Genomic DNA, 10,435 nt, shown 5'->3' with positions numbered 1-10,435 from the left:
AAGTAGCACTTCACAGAGCTGCTACGCTACCAAACATAAACACAATATGATTGAATATGATGTCTTTCTTGTTAAAAAGCACAGACATTACTGAAGAATCATTACAATATATGGTAAACAGATAAACTACAGGTTATGAGTAGCTCCGTTCCTCACAATAGATACCTCCCCCCTTAGCCCACCCTATCTCTGGATAGGGCGGCTTATATTTGTGCAAGGAATCTTATTATACACAAATCAATTTCATAATTTATACATCATAATACATAACAAGGATAGCACATTGCACAGCAGCGCAACTAGCCTAAATCCTGCCTGGCCACTTTACTTTTTAAGAGGTGCAACAATTCTTATACCGTGCTTAACTGTGCGCATCGCAGGAATCATCATAAATTAACGGTAGAGCGAAAATGATTAAAGTCCATCAACAGATCATAACGTCATACGATAAAATAACCAATGAGAGGCAAGTATAAAAAGTGTAGTGGCCTCTCATTGGCAATTCTATCGTATGACGTCATAATCTGTTGAGGGACTTTAATCATCTTCGTTTAGAGCTATCAGTTAAGGAAAAACATACGTATGGACGTACTAACCACCATGAGTAAAGAAAACTTCGCTTTAAATAATAATAAAAACCTTGGCGGGCTTCAAATATTATTTGTCTGATAAGTATAAAATTAAACAAGTATGAAAGCTCTGAAACGGTAGGACAAACAGACATTAACACTTTTATAGTGTCAGAACTGAATAATTAGAATATAAATGTATAAGATTCGAAGCAAAATTGTAAGTAAATTTGTTGAAAAACTGCTTGATACAGGATAATGTTCAGGGACATACTTACATTTGTTGGACTTGATTATAGAGTTGCTTTGCTTATAATATTGTACTTTGATGTTTCAGGAATCAGTATACCAAAAATCAGATCAACGGATAATTAGATCACATAAAGATTTGTTGTTAAAAAAGTAAAAAAAAAACATATTTAAAATGGACGTACGGACATTTTGGTAATGATTATAGAGTTGCTACGATTTCTAAATCGTACCTAACTACTAAAGGAATTACCATGCAAAGTTTGAAATCGATAGGACAATTCTAACATGCCTAAATTAACGAATAAAAGCTATCTATCTCGGACGGACGTACGGACGGACCGACCCTAATTATAGAAAAGCTTCGCTTTTAAAAAGTACATTGGCTTATATATATATGGTTAAAATGTAAAAAGAAGCCTTTATAAACTGCAAATTTAGCTAGATAAAAAATGTCTAAACAAAAACAATAACAATTACACCCATGAGAGGCGGAGTTTTTAAGATCATAGAGTGTCTAATAAAGAAGCAAAAAATCAAATATCCATGATTTTCTCGGCTAATATTTAAGATAGGCTGATTATTTATGTTAATATTATGCACTATAACACTATAACACAATGTAAATTTTTAGTATTAATTTCAACAATTTTGCTCCTTTAAAAAATATAGCAACAAAAAATTTTAATTTGATTTATGAGATTTAGTCTGATATTTCTTAGAAGATTCCCTTGAGCCATTAGAATATGCATTGTGCTAAATACTAAAAGGCAGTCAGAACCATAAATATAATTCGTAGAGTATATTTGTTACCAAAACGTTACATATCAAATATATTAAGTCATAAAATATTTAAGCAATGAATGCTTTATTATTGTCATATTGTATTGATGTAACCGTTTTTTTTAGATATGAGTATTCATGTTTGATACTTTATCTCAGTAATGAAAGTATTACCTTAAAATTAAAATACAAACTGACAAAAAAAATATAAAAATTTAATTATTAGATTTAAGACTTGAAATGGTCTTAAGCAATAAGTCTTCAATTCATTTAGGGGTTTTTTTAACTATAAATATGAAATGTATATGAATCTTTTGGTTACAAGTTTCCACTTTTAATTTTTTAAATATCAGCACCAATAAAGCACAAGATCTCAGTATAAGGAACCAAAAAGATATGCAAATCCAAAAATAATTAGTGGGAAAAGGATTTTTGCACTTTTCTCCTCATTTTATTATGTTGATTTTTAACTTTTTTAAAAACAAATTATTATAAGATCTAATTATTTAAGCACTTTTTCAACAAATTTATTTACTACTTTTTTATGAATTATATACATTTATATTCTGATTATACTGTTCTGACACTTTACAAGTGTTAATATTCGTTTGTTCTAACAAAAACTGGTTATAACTTCATTATGTATGTAAATCAGACCTAATTCATAATACAGAAAATATTTTATATCTGATTTTTTAATCCTTTTTCAAACAAAGTTATAATTCAGACATTTTAAACAGTTTTGAGCATGTTGTTCTCTTTAGATATCAATGTAAAACTTTGCTTCTTATGTACATATGTTGTCATTCATAGTTGTTTTGATGAATTGATTATTTTAGGAACATTGTTGATGTAAAATTTAATTTCGCCTCCATGCTACAAGCAACTCTGAAAATCAAATCTATCTGTAAGTTTTTAACAAAGATTGGCATGCTGATTTATGTAACCTTTGAGTATTATATTGTATTTATTTAACTTGTATTATTACTTATGCATTATACAGATTCAAATATAGTATATATTGTTAATTAGTTGTAAATCTTTTTAAATCATGTTAATATTCTCACCAAGTGGCATGAGGTGCTTAATTTTTTTCACACCAGCCTCTCATTTAACATGACACTCCCCTTGGATGTCTTTGGAGGGTGAATCTTCGGGGTGTAGACTGTAGACCCCTGTAAAAGAGGGTGTAGGGTCTGGATACCTAGGGTGGGTTATCCAACCCCCTTAATTTTACCAAGTGGGTCGATACATCCCTTTCATGAGAAAAGTATCGAAACCAAATCTATTTGAAAATGAATGAAATGTGTATTTAATTTAAAAGTAAATGATTTTTCAACATTTTTTGGGAAAATTTAAGAAAAATATATTTGATAGGTAGAAAAAAGTAAAATTTTAATGAAATTTATTCATATATATGTTTCGTGCGAGTGGGACATTATTTTGATTTCGCCTAAACAGGATATATTAATTGCGTATATAATTTAAAATTACTAAATGGCTTTTCAACATAAAACCAATTTTTGGGAAAATTTAAGAAAAATATATTTGATAGAAAAATAGTAAAATTTTAATGAAATTTATTCATATACATACATATATGTTTCGTGCGAGTGGAACATTATTTTGATTTCGCCTAAACCGGATATATCAAACATTTTTTTTTAAAGAGAGCAGGGTAAATAGCACATTGACGTACCTGAACTACCTGAAACAACCTGACGCACACTGACGCAACCGGAAGCATTTTGACGGCTTACACACCCCCCGACTGATAGCGATACGAAGTTGAAGTACACACACACACACACACACCGCCGCTAGACAGCGGCCATACCCATGGACAGCCAAGCCCTCATTGGAACCCCAGAAGGGTCCTGCACGCCTGCAGGACATCTAAGAGCCGACCAGTTTTTGGCTAAGGAGGAACCAGAAAGAATGGGTCAAGTGTAACTGTCCAGCAGCTGCAGCCTACTCTGAATTGTATTATAATTTTTAATAAACATATTTAATGCTAACTCGCTGTACCGGCACCAGCAACGAGTTAGCGCCCCTAGCTTAAAATTTTGTGATTAATAAGGTTTATTATCAAGGCCAAAAATGTATGTTGGTGCAAATAGTCAAGTAGGCCTGCAAGCTGCCGTGAAAGAGGTGCGCAGTTGCACAGGATTAAATATCATATCAAGAGCAGTTTTATTTTTTAGGTTAATTGGTCTTTTAGGTGACAAAGTGTTGAAATTATCTAAAAGTATTCTTTATGTTTATTTTTGTAAGTTTAAGTAGATATAGCCTTTTTACTACACTACTACCGTTTTCTTCTTTAAACTGAATAAGCTAAATTTGCTTGATTCAGAGATGCGATTGATAGTAAAGATTATTTCTTTGAAATATACTTCGTTATGAAGCAGCAGTAGTTACTAATTTTTAAATGTTACGGTTGAGATAGATTTATAACTATTAAAAGTGTTTTCTTATTCGTTGGCTCAACAACTGTGTGGACTTTTATTGAATTTTGATTTTGAATTAAGTTTAAGTTACAATAGTTTCAACCACTACATGTAATCTACAGAAGAGGAAAGCATTTGTATTATAATTGGGAATGTACATTGATTCATCGGCCATTGACGAGAGAAAAAATAAAGTATGAAAGCGAGGTAAATCATAGGAGAGAAAGAGAAAATCTATAAAGGTATAAATATTGGCTCTCAGAGAAAATCTACGGAGAATTAGAAATATCTTCAAACAGACAACACACATATAATTTACCTGTAAGTTTTAAATTATATTTAAAAAGAGCAATTATTTCGAAACAGCGTATAGTGTCCAATAAGAAATGACTTCGTACAATACAAATGACCAATGGAAGGCCAATATACATGCATTGTAATTTTCATTGGTCATTTGTAATGTCTGACGTAATTTTTTTTAATGATAAATAAAATTACCTTATATGGAATAACGTTATTGGACATTTCTAATTTTGAACCAACTAATCAAAAATTAATAAAAGTATTTAAAGTTTTTTGAGCCAATGAATAAGATATAAGAAGCTTTGGGTAACAGTAAAATTTACAGTCCAATGTCTCCTCCCTCCTTAATGAAATCAAACAACATTTTTTATAAAAATAGAACAATAAGGTGTCAGTCAGAGATAATTATAATTTAAAACAAGAAAGATAATTGAATAGTCTAAGTCATAGTAATATTGAAAGGATATCCTATTTTATAAAGTAATAAGCGTTTTTTGTCTGTCCCAAAGGATCTCGCTAACCGCTGAACATATATTGTTCTCCTTTACAGTGAAGCTTCTTATAGGTCCCGGGAAGGTTTTAAACTATTTTTGGGGAGGGTGTCTTAACCTCCCTCCCTCCTAAAAATATTTTTTACACTTTTGAACAATAATTTCGAATGGTATGAGGTCGACTTTTCCCCCTCCTACCTGAAGTTCCACTAGAGTCTAGGGCGTAGCCGCTAGTATTCAATAAAACAATTAATATTTAAGGAATTGGTAGGAATATCATTGATAAAAGTATTTACAATCAGTAAAATAATCCTATAATATAAAGTAGTAAGCTTTTTTTGTCTGTAGCGAAGGATATCACTAACTGTTGAACCAATATGGTTCTCCTTTATAGTGAAGCTTCTTATAGGTCCCGGGAAGGTTTTAAACTATTTTTGGGGAGGGTGTCTTAACCCGTCTCCCTTCTAAAAATATTTTTTACACTTTTGAACAAAAATTTCGAATGGTATGAGGTCGACTTTTCCCCCTCCTACCTGAAGTTCCACTATAGTCTTCTAGGAACGTAGCCGCTAGTATTCAATAAAACAATTAATATTTAAGGAATTGGTAGGAAAATCATTGATAAAAGTATTTACAATCAGTTAAATAATCCTATTTTATAAAGTAGTAAGCTTTTTTTGTCTGTAGCGAAGATTATCACTAACTGTTGAATCGATATGGTTTTCCTTTATAGTGAAGCTTTTTATAGGTCCGTATATAATTTTAGGCTACTTTAATTTTGCTAATAAGTCGATGTAAGGTTTTAGGCTATTTTTCTGCCCTTCCATATCCTGTCGAATATATAGCTCTTCCATATCCCTTTGAATAAAGAGCCCCTAAATGCTTAGGGGCGCAACCGCTAGTTTAAAATAAACTTGTACTAATGATTGGTAAAGTATATAATTCTAATGAGCAATTGGCTTTTTTGAAGTAAATTACTATTAAACCCAGCTTATACCAATAACAAAATTAATTCGGAAGAAAATCACGAAACCTATACGTGTTTTTCAGCTGTCGTTGGGGGGCAACACATCGTAAAATTGACGACCTCTCCATTTGCCCCCCAAATATTTTTTTGGATTTATTTTGCTTGTTGGCTATACCTTATTCCTGTATTAAACCATTCAATAATTAATAAATGTATATTTTTATTTTTGATTTAGACTGAATGTCCTCCTCAAAAACTATCCTATCTGTTTCTTTTGCAGTCATGCTTATTTTTGCTTTAAACCAGGTATTTATAAATAATTAGATAATTACTTATTGTGTATTTTAAAAGCCTAGGTTTTAAAATGTTTTTTTTTTCAGCTTTTAAAGTAAAAGACTATTATTTCTATAAAACACTGTTTAAAACATATTGGAATAGTTATTTCTCGCATCGTATTATAAACGGCTTTCCGCGGATATACAATGTACAATTATGAGATTAAAACTATTTTTTTTAGCCCCGAGGTGCCGAAGGCACCAGCTAAAAAAACTGGTTCTAATCTTATGATTGTACATTTTTATATTCGTAGAAAGCTGGATATATTACGATGCTAGACATAGTTTTTTCGTATGGATGAGAACCGGTTCCTATCCACTGGATTCGAATGAATATGGGAAAAAAATTGAATATCTTCATAAAACCATTACTATCTTTTTGCATAACGTGCAGTGCAATCAGAAATAATAAATTTGACTTAACTGGCAAAGCATAGGCAATATTAACACAGCCAAGTTGCTGCAAAAGAACAGAAAGCAGACAAAAAAGGTCCCCAACAATGGATGCATTAAGTTGTCTGGGTTATACATAAATGTTCATAGATTAATTATATGAGTAGATTCGCTATTTAATTCGTTAATATTTAGGAAGCACTGAGTGTTGCTACCCTGGATCCTACCGACTGTCTTACTACAGATATAGAGGACCTTCCTCCTAGGTATAGGGTATAGATACATTATGATAAAAATCCCGATATTTTTGCTCATTAAATTAACATGTCTTTTTATTTATAAACCAGCAGAGGATTTGTTAAAACTAAACAATGAAACACCGTGTGGAATATTCTGGTGAAAATAACATGTATTCCATACGAAAAAACTATGTCTAGCATCGTTTTATATCCAGCTTTCTACGAATATAAAAATGTACAATCATAAGATTAAAACCAGTTTTTTTAGAAGGTGCCTCCGGCACCTCGGGGCTAAAAAAACTGGCTTTAATCTTAAAATTGTACATTCTATATCCGCGGAAAGCCGTTTATAATACGATGCGAGAAATAACTATTCTCGTATTCATTCGAATCCGGTGGATAGGAACCGGTTCTCATCCATACAAAAAAACTATGTCTAGCATCGTATTATATCCAGCTTTCTGCATTTTTTGCACTTTTCAAAAGTAAAATTGAAATTAAAGGGTCGACTTTCCCCACCCCCCATTTCCTCAAGTGTCCCTAGATGGTTATAAAGGCGTAGCCGGTAATATAGATATTAAAAAATTGATACAAAAAAAGTTTAGAGAGAGTAAAGAAAAAAAGTCAGATACTGAAGACTGTATGTTAGTAGAGTTGCTAGTTATAGCGTAGCTATGCTCCTGAATGTACAGATAAGACAAATATGAAAATTTAAAAATATTTTTTTTAGTGTTATACGCTACTGCGAGATTGTTTTGGAATACTACGCTATTAAAGGTAAAAAAGAGATATCTTAAATTTATCATTTACTATTTATTTCCAAAATACAAATCCTTTTATGCAAATCTGGTGCAACATCCAAGTAATAATACTTTAATAATTTCTAGGTATTCCAACTGCCCCCAAAACTTGGAATGGAAACAAACGCGGGAAACCTGACCACGTATATCTCAGGTAAAGAATAAGTACAGTGTGTATTTATTTAATTTACAATATTGTCTAATTAAACCCACTTACCCCTGTCAGAAATTATGCATCAATATCTCGTTATGATAAATATTAAAACATTAATCTATAATACAAAGTAGAACGATGGCTGTCTGTTTGTCTATGTGTTTGTCTGTGTGTCTGTTTGTCTGTTTGTTTGTAGCGAAGGATTTCGCTAACCGCTGAACCGATCGGGTTCTCCTTTACAGGGTAGCTTCTCATAGGTCCCGGGAAGTTTTATAACTATTTTCTTGGGGGGTGGGACACCCCGAACCCCCCCAAAAAATTAAAAATACCCTCCCTCAAAATTTTTTCTTTTCTTTTTAAAACAAAAATTAAAATAGTGGGGTCGACTACCTCCCCCCCCAAAAAAAAAAATTTCTCCCACCCAAAATTTTTTTTAAAAATTTTTCCTTTAAATCTAAAATATGAAAAAGTAGTTTTATTAAACCTCTTGGGAAAAAGCCCCTAGAGGCTAGGGGCGAAGCCGCAAGTTACACATAGCACACAGTAACGTGGGAACAAATTGAAAAAAATTGCACATTTTTCTATGAAACACACAGTTCTTAGAGAGTTAAGTATTACTTATTTTTATAAACTTTCGATTCGGTTCTGTTAATATCTTAATCAAATTATATTTCAGAAATAAATAAATTTAAAATAATTTTTGACATGGATAAATTGGTTTAATTAGCCGCCAATACTTATTATTTAATTTATCTTTAAAAAACAACAGTGTATTTAGATTTAAACCGTTTTTGAAGTCCCAACTGTTTAAGGAACAAGAACTGTCCAAAAATTGTATTATTATATTTTACTAACAACAAGGATGACAACATACATAAGCGAAGAACTGAAACGGTAGGACAAACGGATATTTTTATGTATAGTGTTAGAACTTAATTATCATAATATAAATTTATAAGAGTCCAAGCAAAATTATAAGTAAATTTGTTGTAAAACTGCTTGATACAGGATAATTTTTATGGACATACTTACATTTTTAGGACTTGATTATAGAGTTGCTTCGCTTATTACATTATACTTTGTTGTCCCAGGAATCAATATACCAAAAATCAGATCAATCCGATGATTAGATCACATAAAAATTTGTTGTTAAAAAAGTAAAAATATCAACATGTTTAAAATGGACGTACAGACATTTTGGTAATGAATATAGAGTTGCTACGCTTTCTAAATCGTACCCAACTAATAAAGGAATCACCATGCAAAATTTGAAATCGATAGGGCAATTCTAACAGGCCTAAATTAACGGAAAAAGCTATACGTTACGGACGTACGGACGGACGGACCGACCCTAATTATAGAAAAGCTTCGCTTTTAAAAAGATAGACTACCTCACATACTTTTTCAGTTTAAAATCTATTGTTAAATTTGATATGAACTTACTTTTAGGTTTGGAAAGAAGTAAACCAATAAAATTCTGAGAATAAGTTTTCAAAAAAATAAATAAATAAGGTAAATAAACTAATTGTTATCCAGCCTTTTTATTACCTTAATTTTCACTTAGAAAGTAATATCTAACGAAAAATGAAAAAATTATAGTCAAAAGCTTTACAAAAGTCAAACTGTTATGTAATACGAATGCACGGAGTTTTTAGTTTAAAGAAACATTAATAATAAAACGATTTTTTTTATTTTATGATATTAACTGAAGCATTGAAACGCACTTATATCCAACTAAATATCTTTTTCAACAGTGTGATTTTTATTGATTAATTTCAATTTTCTCAAATTGAATAACTACAAAATATATTCTAAATTATTTTTTAGCTGCATATTCAAGATTTATATTGAATTATTAGATTTTTCAATATTTTTCAGGTTACATAACAGAGCCAGGGGTGAATGGAGTTAAATATCAAAATATTCATTAAATTTCTGATTTGTATTGCACTGTAATTTAATTAATAAAATCATATGTTATTTAATTTGAGTCTATATTTTGATTCTAATACAGTATGACCCTGTAAAAAATTGTGATAAAAAGACAAAAACACCAAAACTAATTAAATTTTGTTTTTTAAAACTTAAACTAAAATGTAAATTTAAAATAGCCAACTCTTAACAAATTTTTATTTTATGTTTACATAATTTTTAATAATTATCTTAATTTTTAAAAGCATTTCAAAGCCAATTATAATTGGAAAAAAACCAAAAGAACAGAAAAATAAATAAAAAATGTGAATTATTTATGCTAAAAAAATCATAACAGTTTTTTTAGGGTCATACTGCAAATTCTGCACTTGATATAAATATTTTGTTTTATTAAAGCTTTTGATTTTCTATATTGTTATTGAATAAATTTGTACAGAGAGTTTAAATGAAATGCCCTGCTAATATATCTAATAAATAATATAAAATTGATTTTGTTGTTATATCTTATCTTGTATTTTGTTTGGATCTTGGACCAAATAGCCTCAGGACAAAATAGCATGAGATAGCGGGTCAAGTCATAATGTGCTTGAACGTGGAGCTTGATAGCCCTAGTGGCTATACAAAAGTGTCTCAGCCTACTCCATGACTACTTTGGTCGAAACCCTAAGAAACTATGGCTAATCAATCAATTAAGGACAAAATAGCGCTGGACAAAATATCCTTATACAAAATAGCCTCTTAAGATAAATAGCCCCAAATGATAATAATGATCA

The 10,435-nt window shown here is 30.6% G+C and overlaps 1 long non-coding RNA gene across 1 annotated transcript; it reads left to right on the top strand.

The window, feature by feature from the left end:
• The first annotated feature begins 4,310 nt into the window (after nucleotides 1-4,310).
• Nucleotides 4,311-10,152, top strand: LOC145334789 (uncharacterized). The gene is made up of 7 exons (XR_013884982.1): nucleotides 4,311-4,369; nucleotides 6,045-6,115; nucleotides 6,733-6,803; nucleotides 7,507-7,553; nucleotides 7,664-7,730; nucleotides 9,180-9,242; nucleotides 9,609-10,152. It is a non-coding gene; the product is annotated as an uncharacterized LOC145334789 (long non-coding RNA).
• Nucleotides 10,153-10,435: the final 283 nt, after the last annotated feature.

This window comes from Acartia tonsa, chromosome 12 (assembly GCF_053477335.1).
Source record: "Acartia tonsa isolate MP-2025a chromosome 12, ASM5347733v1, whole genome shotgun sequence".
In the NCBI taxonomy this organism is placed as follows: domain Eukaryota; kingdom Metazoa; phylum Arthropoda; class Copepoda; order Calanoida; family Acartiidae; genus Acartia; species Acartia tonsa.
The sequence above is the reverse complement of the archived record's forward strand: the minus strand, read 5'-3'. Positions and strand labels throughout refer to the sequence as shown.